Raw genomic sequence first — 14,833 nt, forward strand, 5'->3', positions numbered from 1 at the left:
ACATTGACATCATACATGATATACATATATTGACATGATACACTGAGAGGGGCATATCACTTCTGTAGTATTCTTGCCAAAAATGCATAATCTCAATCTAATCATGAGAAACATCAAATAGAACCAAATTGATGGAAATTCTACAAAATAGCTGACCAGGACTCTTCAGAAGTGTCTGTTGTATCTGATGTAACAGATCAGAGGAAACCATAAAGACATCACAACTAAATGAGATGTGAGATCCTGACTAGGACTCTGGAACATAAACATAACATTAAAAGAAAAATTGGTGAAATTTGAAAAATGTCTGTAATTTAATTAATAGTATTGTACCAATGTTAACTTCTTGGTTTTGACCATTCAAGCAACTGTATTTTTCTATTTTTATAACTTTTCTGTAAGTAATGTTCTTACAAAACAAGAAGTTTTTAAAAATTGAAATAAAATGTACTAGAATATTGAGAATAGCTATCTTTGGAAAGTGAAAGTGCAGACGATTTTTATTTTTTCCTTAATTTTGTTTTCCAAAATCTCTACAATGAGCATGTGATATTTAGAAAATGCATTACTATTTTTATTTTTGGCCAGGAAATCCCTTATGTATGGCTTTAGTTGTAAAAAAATTAACAAATCGTGTTTTAATTTTAAAAGATAATGCAAGAATGTTTATATGACGTTTTAGAAAGTGTCTGTAAGCTTTAATAGCGAAGGAGATTCCACACCAGTTAATGCTGTTTTTTGCATAGATACTTAAATTGTCATTAAGTCATCCTTTATGTTTTAATTACAAGCATACTGCTTACCATTTTTGAAAGCCGAGATGATCCCAGATACAATGGGTATAGGTGGAAAATGCTACTTTCTCTTGAGTAATTGAAGAATGTCATGATGTTCTCTTTTAATATCATGCTCAATCACACCTGCCAGATACGATTTTTAATTTTCAAAATATTATGAGACTATCAAATGTACTTGTTAAAAACTTACTTCTTTCTTGGAAGATTTGGAAGGCTTCAGAGTCATTATTTTGACATGTCATGATATAATTCTGCAGCTGTGATAGATGGCACTGAAAGTAAGCCTGCTTCTTTTTAAGCTTCTGGACAAATGCTGAGGAACAGTCAAAATTAGCAGAAGTAGGCTTTCACTGCTACTGGTGAAATCCCTGGAACCTGAAGGATCCACTGTAAAAACAGATGGAGATCTTAGTTTCTAAATAATTTGAAAAAACAAAACAAAACAACATTTAAAGTAGAAGTAAATGTACTCTCAGAAGAGTTACAGAAAAACTGAGCAGGTATTCAGAGAATTAATGGAAGGCTTATGTGATAGAAAGCTTTCTAAGTCATTATTTTATCCTGCTTCCCTCCAACCCCTTCACATCCAGAACTACTTTTCACAGGATACATTTTAAAGATATCTACTTATTGTGTGTGTGTGTGTGTGTAAACATACATTCAGCATCTGCAAAGCACAATAAAGCAAAACACAATAAAATGAAGTACATGTACTCACTTAAAATGGCACAATGACCTTTTAACATAAGAATGTTTGGTATTGTCATTTTTATTTAAACTAGTCAAGCTTGAACACCGGCAGGATCTCTGAACAATAGTTCTCAGGTAAATAAAAAATGTAATTTTATTGTTCTTTAAAAATAGCAATGAACATAGCATTACAGTGCTGCTTTTTTGCCTCATATTTCATCTCACCTTGACCACATGTGGTTAATAAAAGAGTACTTATTATTATTTTTTAAATTTTATTTCAATCGTTTTCGGAGAATAGATGGTGTTTGGATATACGCATAAGTCTTTTAGTGGTGATTTCTGAGATTTTGGTGCACCCATTACCTGAGCAGCATACACTGTACCCAATGTGTAGTCTTTTATCCCTTACTACCCTCCCACACTTTCCCATGAGTCTCCAAAGTCCGTTATATCATTCTTATGCCTTTGCGTCCTTCTGGCTTAGTTCTCACTTATAAGTGAGAAGAGAAGATATTTGGTTTAACATTTGTGACTTACTTCACTTACAATAACAGTCTCTGACTCCATCCAGGTTCCTGCGAATGCCCTTATTTTGTTCCCTTTTATGGCTGAGATGTATCTATATCTATCTATATCTATATCTCAATCACATTTTCTTTGGATACTCCAACCTGAGCTCTTGTATCTTCCTTGTTAGTCAGTCATAATCTGGATGAAGTTTCGTCTACTGTGCACAGATCTTTCAGCATCAAAGATGTTGGAGGGGCTGGGTACGGTGGCTCATGCTTGTAATCTCAGCACTTTGGGAAGTCGAGGCAGGCAGATTACTTGAGGCCAGGAGTTTGAGATCAGCCTGGCCGTCGTGGTGAAACCCTGTCTCTACTATACATATGCAGAATTAGCAGGGCATGGGGCAGGCACCTCTAGTTTTTTGCCTGCCAGTCTAAGTCATTATTTAGCCTTCATTGGCTTTGTTACAGAATGCATTCTAATTAGATAAACCCCAAACAGATGGTACAGATTACGGGTAGTAGCTCTGTATAAGTGAAACTAATTTGAGAAAAAATAAAAAATTGGTTTATAAATGAATCCTCATATTTTAAATTATTTACTTAATAGGATTTAAGGATTAGAATAAAAACCCTGTACTTTGATCATTTACTCACTTCTATCTGGCACAAGATTCAGACCTCAGCTCTCCGTTTCTCTCTCTAGCTCTTATTCTTGGCCTCGGGACCAACCCTCACAGGGGCACTCTATGCAGAAGCTTCCTTCCTAAATTGGAACTCCCACTTTGACCACTCTCCTTTGTAAACAGAAATAAAACTGAATTCTGCATGTTGTGCCAGAGGCCAGATGCTTGTGTCAATCTTCCATTCTTCCAGCTTGAAAACATATCTGACACTTTCTTTAATGACCACCCCATCATATTTATTGACCAGAACCTGTGGAGTCTTTCTTTGTGACGGTTTCATTGAATCCTTTACCTGATTATATGCCACTTGCCCACTTAGGTACCTTCAATTCCCCTATGTGTACAGGCTCAAATTCAAGCTCCTCACTAGCATCTGAGGCCATAATCTAATGTTTCTTTTACTTAAACTCTCTGTCCTAGACTGGTTGCTATTGTCTCAAAATGTGGCATCTGCAACTTTGTTTCTTTTTTTTTTTTCCAGACAGGGTGTCACTCTGTTGCCCAGGTTGGAGTGCAGTGGCATGATTGGCTTACCACAGCCTCCACCTCTGAGGCTAAATGATCCTCCCATCTCTCAGCCTCCCCATAGCTGGGGCTAAAGGCATGTACCATGATGCCCGGTTAATTTTGTATTTTTTTGTCGAGAGGGGTTTTGCTATGTGGCCCAGGCTGGTCTGGAGCTCCTGGGCTCAAGCAATCTGCCCACCTTGGCCTCCCAAAGTGCTGGCATTATAGGAGTGAGCCACTGTGCCTGGCCTGCAATCTCATTTTTAAGTCTTTGCTCAGATCAGCACTTCCACTTGGAAAGATCTCTCTGGTTCTCTTCATCTATCTCCTTCCTGCATTTCCTATACAATATTGCCCACGTTTCATTTCCCTCTTGATGCATTTCTCATTACATTATCATACATTGTTAGAGTTTCTGAACTCTGTAAGAATTTGCCTTTACTAGTCTGTTGGCTTGTTTGACTATTTTCATATGCTTCCTTTTTCTATTTAATATCTTGTTTAAATTTTCAGTTTATAGATTACTTAAAGTAAAAAACCATGCGCCCATTTCCCAAGTTTTAGTAATTTAAAAATTACTGTAATATGCAAACTTACGTCATGAAAATTAAGGGATATCAGTCAGAGTTTGATGTTAGAAAAAATGGCTTTGACAAACTTTTACAGAAAATGAATCTGTTTGAAGGGAGTCCACACATTCATTCTGGAAGCTTGGAGATCAAGAATAAAAAATAGATAAGGACAAATGAAGGTTGGCCAGAGAATAAGAAGTATAGCTGGTCATGGTTCAAGAGCACCCAATCACTGGAGCTGCCACTAGTGGACACTTAAGCTACTGTCTTCTCGTGTCTACCAGACTGTTCAGCACTAAATGCTCAAGGCCTCTGCCACTGGATGCCACACCTATCCCTGCAAAATAATTGATGCTGCTGCTTCTGCCACTGATAGTTTTTCAGATTCCTGAATCTTTGGAAGTCCAGTTGGTGGTATCCAACTGGTCAAGTCTGCATTCTGAGCCTACATCTGGCTTTCAGGAAGACAGGAAGGGAGTATCTTCAATCCCTTTGGCTTCTGGAGTGGGAAGGGATACACACACAACTAGGCAATGTCTCATAATAGGAAGGATTGTCTGGATGCTGGGTACATAAAAATAACCAATGTCTAACACACAGGCCTAGCTGTGCCACTGTTCAGTGCAATGGCAGGGATTTACCACCAACTTAAAATGTTTTATACATACTTTTGTATAAAAGTATATTTTTATTTCCTGAAAGCAGTGACATTTTCCCATAAGTGTCATATCATAAATTAGTGAACTTTAACATTCTATCCTAATTTGCATAACCTTGTCTGCCTTTAAACATGACTGCAAGATGGGAATGGCAGTGTCAGCAAGAACCTTCCTTCTCCCCATGACACATCAGCAACCACATATGAACCAATTCTTTTTGTGAGAACTTCAGAAACTAACTGAGGGACTCCTGCACTCCAGGCAAGCATGAGACCGGCACATTGAAGCCAGTAAGAAAATTCGACTCTCTTTATCACCATAATCCCTACCCCCAGCATACTGCCATATGATTGGGAGGAAGTTTCCATCTCCCAGCTTCTCCCTGGGGAGTTAAGGAAAGGACTGGATCATATATCCAATGTTCTAATTCTTCTGAGGGTTGCTCAAGGAACTGGCTTCTGTCTCACTGGCCTTAGGTTCTGACCAGACCCAATGTACTCTAGATGCTGGGAGCCACTGAGAAAGAACAAAAACAGTGATTTAGTGCAGCCCACATGCACTTGCCATAGCCCCTCCACCTGGCTTGGTGCAGAGCAAGTGGTCAAAAAAACCCAGATTCCAGCTTCTCCCTGGGGAGGGAAAGAGTTGGGCCATGTGAGCAACATTCCAAATTTTCCTACTTACAAGAAATAGATAAATTCCTAGAAACCTACAGTCTACCAATACTGAATCATTAAGAAATGGAAAACCTGAACAGATTTATAACTTGTAAGGAGATTGAATCAAGAATCAGAAATCTCCCAACAAAGAAAAGCCCACGACCAAATGGCTTCACTGGTGAACTCTACCAACATTTAAAGAATTAATGTCAATCCTTCTCAAACTCCCTCAGAAAATTGAATAGGAGGAAGGCTTCCAAATCCATTTTGCGGGACCAGCATTATCCTGACACCAAAGCCAAAGACACTATTTTTTAACAACAACAACAACAAACAACTATAGGCCAATAATCCTGATGATCATAGATGCAAAATTTCTCACCAAAAAACTAGCAAATTAAATTCGACAGCATATTAAAAGAATCATACACCAGGATCAAGTGAAATTTATCCTTGGGATTCAAGGATGGTTCAACATACAAAAATCAATTAACCTGATACACAATATTACCAAGATGAAGGATAAAAATCACATGAGAAAAGCACTTGATAAAATTTAACACACTTCCGTAATAACTCTCAAAGAACTAGCAGTAGAAATAAATTACTTCAACATAATAAAGGCCATACATGGAAAGCCCACAGCCAGCATTATATTCAATGGGAAAAGTCGAAATATTTTACTTTAGGACCCAGAACAAGGCCAGGATACCCACCATCGCCACTTCTATTCAACATAGTACTGGAAGTCCTAGCGAGAGCAATCAGGCAAGGAAAAATTTTTAAACGCATCCATATCAGAAAGGAAGAAGTAAAACTGTCTGTGTTTGCTGATGATGTGATCTTATATATGTTGGAGTTCTCATTTTACCATTTTTTTTCTTTGAAGTGAAAGGCAAAGAAGTTTTTATTGCAAAGCGAAAGTACACAAGAGTTCAAGTGTAATTGGGAAAGTCGCCATTTACGTATCTTAGTATCACTTTTAGTTTTCTCTTTTTTTGTCTCTGGGCTTTATTTTAGACAGTTTCTTCAATTCTGCCATCTGGAGATTTCCCCTTGTTTCATTTATTCCTATATGAATTTTTTGTTAATATTTGTAGTATTTTATCTGTCATTTCTATGTGTTTGCTGTTGGGGGTGTTTCTACACAAATTCAGCCTACCTTTGTAAATTTCTCCTAACTGCTTTTCACAGTGACCAACTCTTCCTGGTCTGCCCAGGATTTTCCCAGTTTCAGCACTGGAAGTCTCGTGCCCTGGGAAATCCCTCAGTCCTCTACAGACTGGGATGATTTGTCATTGAATTGCTTTTTATCATTCCACATTGTGAGAGAAGCAAAAGGTCATTAATTGTTTACATTACTTCAGTAGTGGGTTGTCTATGAATTCTTATACATAGCAAAAAGCTATCATGTTCTCCCAAGTAAAATCTTTTCCAAGTACTGTTCTGGCCCACACTTCCTGAAAAACAAAGCCTGATTCAAAAGCTTATTGGGAAGTAAATTTGGGGAAAACAGCAGCAAGGCAGAGAAGAAAGGGGACCAAAATGCAAAGAGAGCATACTACTTAAGCTGTCCACAGCCTCAAAGGAAAAACAGTAGGTTGCTGATTCTCATATAAATTCTCCAGAAGGGCAATTCCTGGAATTCAAGTAATGTATCAGCTGGCTGCTGCTGTCTCTTTGTCTTTCATTGGTTGAAGTCCTCCTAGGAGTCATTAAATCCATTGTACTTCCAGGTAGCATTCCCGGGCAGCCACTGGAGAAGTAACACCTTCTCTTGGTCCAATCTGGTGATGGAGCAGACATTGCAGTCAGTAGTGCCAATGGGAACTGGTCCAAGGGTGTGCATGGCAGTGGCAGAAGTCACGGCATTAAACTATAAGACCAGTGGGCAGTGCCAGGGTCCTTCCAGCTGGGAAGCAAAGAAAGTGGGGGATTGTGGGGAGAGTGGATAGGCGAAGCTGAGTAGCTCTGGTATGACACAGAGTCTGGATCTGATACAGATATTAAATAAAAACTACTCCCTCTTTATCCCACCACACACCTATTTGCACCTGCTTTATTGCTTAATTGTAGTGATGAATGTAAACATCTTTAGCTATGTCATAATCTGCTAAAGGCAGGATTTTATATGTATTTTTCTATGATATCTAGTAGACTATTGGCAGAAGCTTAATAAATATTTTATGAAATCATGGCACACTGCTTGAAATATAGATATATAGATCAGTCTATAATTATGAAGCTCATTGTACTATGTGACTTTCTAGCAAATAGAAACATAGTATAAGATGATAGTTCCAATGGTCTTGGAAGCCAGGAATTCTCTCACTCTGCCATCTCATTATAATTGACAACTCTCAGTCATAAACAAATTTACCTATCTGGGTGTCTAGAACTCTGTAATTTGGTGATTCTGGTTCAGCTGCCCCTTACTTTATGAACTTATTTGCTCATTCAGTCCACTGAGTTTCTACTATGTGCCATATACTATGTTGGGCTTGGATAATAAAGATTAAATGTGTATACATCCTGTCCTTGCCCTCAAGAGACTGAAAGTATGGTTGGGAATTTATTCTCCACCTGGAATTCTCCGTGTCTTTGTGCCCATCAAATGTCCTTCTTCTTGTAAGGACATTAGTCGTTGGATTAGAGCTCACCCTAATCCAGTGTGGCTTCATCTTAACTAGATTATATCTGCACAGACACTATTTCCAAATAAGGTCACATTTTGAGGTTCTGGGTACACAAGAAATAATAATAATTCTGAACAAATAATACAGAATTTTGTCCCTTATCTCCAAGAAAGGGGATAGTTTTGCTTGTTTGTTCAAATTGTGCTTAATACTATCAACACCTCTACATATTTGACTAAGAATGGTTATTTTTATTCTGCTTGAGAAAAGAGTATGTACATTTCTCATAATATGAAGGTTCTGATGTTCTTCAGCACTGACGTAATTGACCCTACACTAGGGAAAGAACAGGGCAGATAAGGCATTCTTCAGACAATTCCCTCTTCTAGATCCAAAGTTGATCCTGATGCCAAAAAATCAGTACCAGAAGACCAGAGGTGGCCCAGGCCAGGAAATAAGAGAGTCATGGGAGATTCCCCTTTTAGCATTCACTCAATGATTAAGGCATGACCCATGGCTTGTTGATTATTTTTGACCTGTCATTGTCTATTTTCCTATCACTGATAGAAAAAGGTATTTGGTGTCACATTATTCTTCCCAATTCTAGTTGGAACACATCCTCCCTTTCACTTCTTCATGGAGTACATCTCTATTAATTATTTCTTCATGCCATGACAAGATCAACTCATGTCTTTAAAATATTATTGTATTGGTGGTTCACCTCAATATATTGAATTCCCTAAGAAGACATGAACTGGTCTCTGATTCATGGGGGAAAATCTCCAAAAGTTGCAATATTTTAGGGGATTAAAATTTATAATAGTTCCTCTGTGTTTAAGGATACATAACATGTTTTCTGCATCAATGGTTAAGTTTGATATACATTCATGGACCTAAAAAAATTTTAGGACCAAATTAAAATGAGCCATGACTCTGTACAAAATTGTAGTGGGAAAAAAATGCTTACAGAATTACACTATATCAATTGGAAAGGGTTAGTGTCTTCTTATTAGTGGCTCCTCATTTCAGAATATTTTCCTTGATTTCAGCCCCATTTCAGGTTCCTGCTTCTACTAATCTGGGTGCATTATTTACCCAATTCAATTCTTCAGTCATGCATTGCAAAAAAGAAAAAAAAAGGAAAAGAAATAAAGTCTTTTGAGCAAATATTCCCTAGAATATCCACAGAGCTTGACTGCATTGGCAATAGCTGGCACTTAGGAGAATGTGGTAGCCAGAGCCCTGTATTTTGCTGTCCAGAATCTCTTGTGCATCTGGATTTTCATCCCAGGCACTCCTAGCCAACCCATGATGCTGCAATGACTGATGTCTTAGTTTCCTAGGGACTCTAACAAATTGGTAGCTGAAAACAACAGAAATTGATTATCCCACAATTCAGGAGGCTAGAACTTCAAAATCAAGATGTTGGCAAGGCCATGCTCTTTCTGAGAGCTCATGGGTAGGATCCTTTGTTGCCTTCTCCTAGCTTCAGGTGGTTGCTGGCAATCCTTGGTGTTGCTTTGCTTGTAGGCATATTGCTCAATCTCTGCCTCTGTCTCCACAGGGCATTTTCTGTGTCTCTGTGCTCATCAAACGTCCTTCTTCTTGTAAGGACATTAGTCATTGTATTAGGGCTCACCCTAACCCAGTGTGGCTTGGTCTTACCTAGATTATATCTGCAATGATGCTATTTCCAAATAAGGTCATATTTTGAGGTTCTGGGTGTACATGAATCTTTAGGAACCATTATTCAACTCAGTACATTTGAGAAGAGTTGGTGGACAACTATGTCAAACCTTTTAGTACTGTTAAAATGTCATTCTGCCAAATAGGTGATCATTAATTGTAAGTTATTTGAGATGAAATTCCTTCTACTGAAGAAGGCCACTTTCTTTCCTGGAAATTGGATGAACCAGAAACAAAGATAAATGTCGTGGGTTAAAAAAAAAATGTTGTCATTAGGTGGCAAAACAGCACTGATTAGCTTGTCATTCTTTCCTTTTGTGCTTCAGTATGCCTACTTGTATAATGAACTACAGAATAGCCTCCAGATTGTGTTTGCAAATGCTTGATGGAAATTTAAATCAGAGCACTATAAAGCATTGCGTGATTTAAAAAAAAAGTCTTCAAAGAAAATTCAGATATAAATATGGCTAAATGAATAAATATTTCTCCCTAGAAAACTTAGTCATGTATTAGTACTATAATCCTCACAGGACAAAAGAAAATGTCAGATATCATGGAGTTACACAGATTTCTTTATGTCTAGTACAGTCTCTAGCCAAATTCAACTGCTGATTTACACATCAAATTCAGAAGCTAGGAGATTAAAATAGTTTGCTTTTTCAGAAGCTATAAAGAATATATATTCTCACTCTATATTTTGAAAATTCAGAATTTTTAATCAGGCTCAATTCCTAGCAAAACAGGCTTACTATCCCATTCTCTCACCTCTATATCTCTGCCCTCCCCCACACTGTCTCTGCCACCTTCCCTAACCATGCTCCCAACTCCAGAAAGTTAGAAATATGGCTACTGTTGCTGGTCCTCTTTCAACTTCATAATCTACCTTGAGTCTGGGAAGACTTTCTATAAAGTTTCATGCTGAGCTACAAAAACAATGCTGTGTGTGATTAAGAATGCAGGCTTTGGAGACAGACTGCCTGAATTCCAAACTTTATGTGACTTTCGGTTCTTTAATGGCTCTGGGCCAGAATTTTATGTGTAACATAAGGCTATTACTAATACTCACCTTAAGGATATTATGCAGGTTAAATGAGCTAGGTTACATAAAGTGTTCAGAACTGTCTCTCACCCAATAAATGGTTATTATTATTAACCTGTGTGATGCTGGTATATAACAGAATAATTCAAACTAAATAATGTATTCAAACTAAACTGTATTCAAACTAAATAGTGGAGAGTTCATATTCAAACTAAACTGTATTGTAATGTATTCAAACTATATTGTAATGTATTCAAACTGTATTGTAATGTATTCAAACTAAACTGTGTTCAAACCAAATAATGGAGAGTTTTAAGTACAGAACATCACCTCATATACTTAATATAAATGTGCTTTTAACAGAGCAATGATCCAGCTCTTGTGAATGGTAGGTTGAGCTCAGTGGAATAGGACCCAATGAATATGGACACTCCAACTAAATTTCAGGTTCAGATTGTCCCACAATAAGACACAATCATTCAAACAACACCCTCCAAGCTGATAAGCAATTAAGGGATCAAGGCAGAAACACACAGCCAAGGACCTAGAGCATCTTAGAGTTGGTGGTTGTAAAGTTAGAAATGGACCACAGTGGTCCTCCTGTGATACTGAGATTTAAATGTTTTTATCTTTTTTCCTGCTCCCCTCACCCCATTCTTCTTTCCTTACCATTTCTGTTGTTATCGTCTCAGCTAAAGTTAATGGTTAGAAATAACGAGAGTTGATGGCAGCCAGACCAGAAAAACAAATCTGTTCGATTTTTGTTATTCGACCTATGTGCATCCTCTTGATTCAATTAGTTCTCAAGTATCTCTCAATTATACCTGTGAACATGTGCAGGACAGAAACTTGAATTTATAAAATAATGTTTGAATTAAATGGTATCTCATTTGCAATTCAAAATTCTATAATCCAGGGAATAGACTGGAAAGTTTTAGCTCTGAAAATCCATGGTAGACCTAAAGAGCTGAGTTTCTAAGTTGCTAATATTTATCACTTGCCTTTCACAAATGAGAATGGATTGCCTGTTCTGAAAGTTGGAAACGAAAACTCTTTTCTCTGATTCCCTTATATCAGCATAACAAACATGAAGAAAGGTAACGACTGCATCATCAATGGCAGCAAAATGTGAACTACCCACAGATGCTAAGCTAACTAGGTGTGCCTAATTGCCAACACTAGGGATATGCCCCGCCTGTCACTTGAATACGTTCTTAATTTATGTGCCACTGAAATTCCCTGGTAAGATGTCACCACTTACATTGTGGGCTAAGTGGATTACACATCTTGCTGTAGCGCTTTGAGTGAAATGCAGACTTCTTGGCTAAGGTCAACAATGGACAACATATATAATGGTGGTCCCATCAGATTAATTGGAGCTGAAAAATTCCTATCCCCTAGTGATGTTGTAGCCATTGTAACATTGCAAAAATTCCTATAATCTAGTGATGTAGCTATTGTAACATCACAGTGCAATGCATTACCTTTTCTATGATTAGATGTGTTCAGATACACAAATACTTCCCACTGTGTTACAATTGCCTACACTATTCCGTATAGTACATGCTGTACAGGTTTGTAGCCTGGAAGCAATGGGGTACACCTCATAGCCTAAGTGTACAGTAGAACATACCATGTAGGTTTGTGTACGCACACTCTAGGATGTTCTCATAAGGACAAAATCAATCACCTAACAATGCATTTCTCAGAATGTGTTTCTGAAACAGAAATAGAAAAAAAAAAGGGTTTTTTTTGTTTTTTAATCTAGGCTTTCAGGAATGAAATGCCTAACTCACCGGATCGACTTGGGTCAGAGATACTGATAAACCTCTCATGCCTTGAAATTGCAGTGGAAAGCAAGTTCAGCCACTTGCCGCTTGAGAAGCCGAATACACAAGAGGTGAGGGATAGTGGAAGGAAAGCAGCTTTATTAATCAAATGCCGGCAGTTGAGGAAATGGCTAGGTTTATGCCTCTACAAAACCATTTCAAATTTTTGGGCTGACTGTAGGGGTTTAAAAAGAGAAACTTGCAGGAGTTGTGCAAGGTGCAGTTCTGCATGTCTTGTTCCAATGGCTATCTTGAATTATTGTCTACCTGGACAGAATCCAAGCTGGCATCATCTTCACTGTGGCTGGGTCATAGATTATCCCCTCTGAGGTAATTTCTAGGTGGGGGAGAGTTCTACAACTGGGTTTCCGTATCTGGTTTGCTTCTAGAGTAGCCCCGGGAGCTTCTAAACAAGCATATCATTAAATAAGTGTGCATGGTACTAGGGAGTGTCTGGTGGGAAAGGGAGAGAAACAGAGTTGTAAAGTGCATTTCAAGGCTATATTCTGAGTTTAGAGAAAAAAAGTTTTTAAGTGCATTTTAAAGCTAAGATACTTGATTACAAAATGTGAATTTTGATGGAAGAGGAAGATTATTAAACAGCTTTCCTCAGTTGTTCTTCCACTTGTGCCTAAGTGGCATCCATACTTGACCCTGTAGACATGGCATTCAATTTTAACTCATCTTCCCTCACCTTTAAAGTAGCAAAAAATCATAAGAAGAATTTTAATTTAGCAATAATTTTTGGCCCCCAATTAATCTAATGGCTAAAATATTGTACCTCTAATACTCAAAGAAGCTCAGCTAGTAAGTAAACTTGGTATGTTATTAATCAAGCCACATATTTTTATTAGGGGCCTTTCATGGTCTCAGCACTGGAATTTTAGTGAGAGGTGATTAAAAAGATATGTTCTCTAGCAGAAAAGATGAAAACCAAAGCATCAATTTATTCAGCAAACACTTGTTGGGATCTACTACTGTGCCAAGTGCTTAATGGAAAACACAGGTGTTTAACATAAGGTCCTTTATGTTGATACACACCAAATATGTCTTTCCTAAATGAATTAAACACAAATATTTTATTTCTTATACTAAAAATGTCCTGTTCTACATATAATCTTTATGTTCTTTATTATTAGGAATTCATATCTCTAAAAGAATTGAAACACTGTTTATGTGCATAGGCCATCAAACACCACAGAGATATCTTTTGAAGACGTTAACAGTTTAAAATTCCTCACTGGTGAAGAAAAACATGAGTTTTACATAGCAGATGCTACAGTTTAAGATGGATGTATGTGTATAACCTCTCTAGGGAAGTACTAGAACAAAAATTTAAGTCATGAGTAAATATGCATGCTTATATTAAGAAAACCCATCTTGAGTTTACCTGGCATGGATTAGTACCAGTAGGAATTGTTTAATTAGTAATTAATTAAATTTTCTGAAACCATACATCATTTCATTACTAGAAACAAGAGCAAAACTGCATGTTGAATAAAGCAACACTCGTACACTTAATTAAAAAGCAAATAAGTTAACATATAATATTTTCATACTGCCCATCTGCCCTTAGAAGGTCTACATCCTCCGGAAAAAGCTGAATATAATTTAGGTAAAAGACTATATTCATACAAAAAGGACTGAAGTTTAACTTTCTCCTGTCTCTCCTTCCTTCCTTTTCATTTTTGCCAACACACATTTCACTTATATTAAAACTTATTCCACCACAACTTCCTTGTGATTAATTCTAAGACACACAGTGGTAGAAAAAAGTTAAGCAAATATATATATATAAACATATAAATAAATATAAATATATACATATATAAAAGATATATAAATATATTAAAAATATATATATATATATACACTGTTGTTGTTGTTGTTTGTTTTTTTGAGACGGAGTCACTCTGTCGCCCAGGCTGGAGTGCAGTGGCGCGATCTCGGCTCACTGCAACCTCCGCCTCCTGGGTTCAAGCAGTTCTCCTGTCTCAGCCTCCCGAGTAGCTGGGATTACAGATGCCCGCCACCATGCCCGGCTAATTTTTGTATTTTTAGTAGACACGGGGTTTCATCATGTTGGCCAGACCGGTCTTGAACTACTGACCTCAAGTGATCCATCTGCCTCGGCCTTCCAAAGTGCTGGGATTACAGGCGTGAGCCACCGTGCCAGGACGAAGCAAGTATATTAAAATCACTCTTAAATTCAAATATTAGAATGCTGTTATTCTATGAAATAGATTTGTAGTTCTTTTTTAAAAAAAAATAAATTTAAGTTTTTTAAAGTTTAGAGAGAGGATTCTGTGAAACTGCCCTAGGGTGGTTGCTAGCCATGCCCAAAAGGTAGATTCAGATTACACTGTGTGTAAGTGCAAGTGAACTAAACTTTGCAATTTGTCTTGTCCCATCTGTTACAAACTTCACAGTAGGGAGCCTGGCATTGTCAGTTGCCTTAAGTGACCGGTTGTGAATGCAAACAAAATTTGTGTGTACTTTTCTAGTTTTTTGCTAGAGTCAAACATACATCATGTTCTTGGTGCTCAGTTTTCACTGAGCCT

At 37.5% G+C, this 14,833-nt stretch overlaps 1 protein-coding gene across 2 annotated transcripts in view; it reads right to left on the reverse strand.

Moving 5' to 3' along the window:
• BET1 (Bet1 golgi vesicular membrane trafficking protein) overlaps positions 1-14,833 on the reverse strand; it is a 40,323-nt gene that overhangs the window by 10,792 nt on the left and 14,698 nt on the right. For both annotated transcript variants that reach the window (XR_010158899.1, XR_010158898.1), the window contains exon 4: positions 988-1,184. The gene's annotated coding sequence lies outside the window, so the exon portion shown is untranslated. The remainder of the gene's footprint in view (positions 1-987; positions 1,185-14,833) is intronic.

This window comes from Pan troglodytes, chromosome 6 (assembly GCF_028858775.2).
Source record: "Pan troglodytes isolate AG18354 chromosome 6, NHGRI_mPanTro3-v2.0_pri, whole genome shotgun sequence".
Lineage (NCBI taxonomy): Eukaryota > Metazoa > Chordata > Mammalia > Primates > Hominidae > Pan > Pan troglodytes.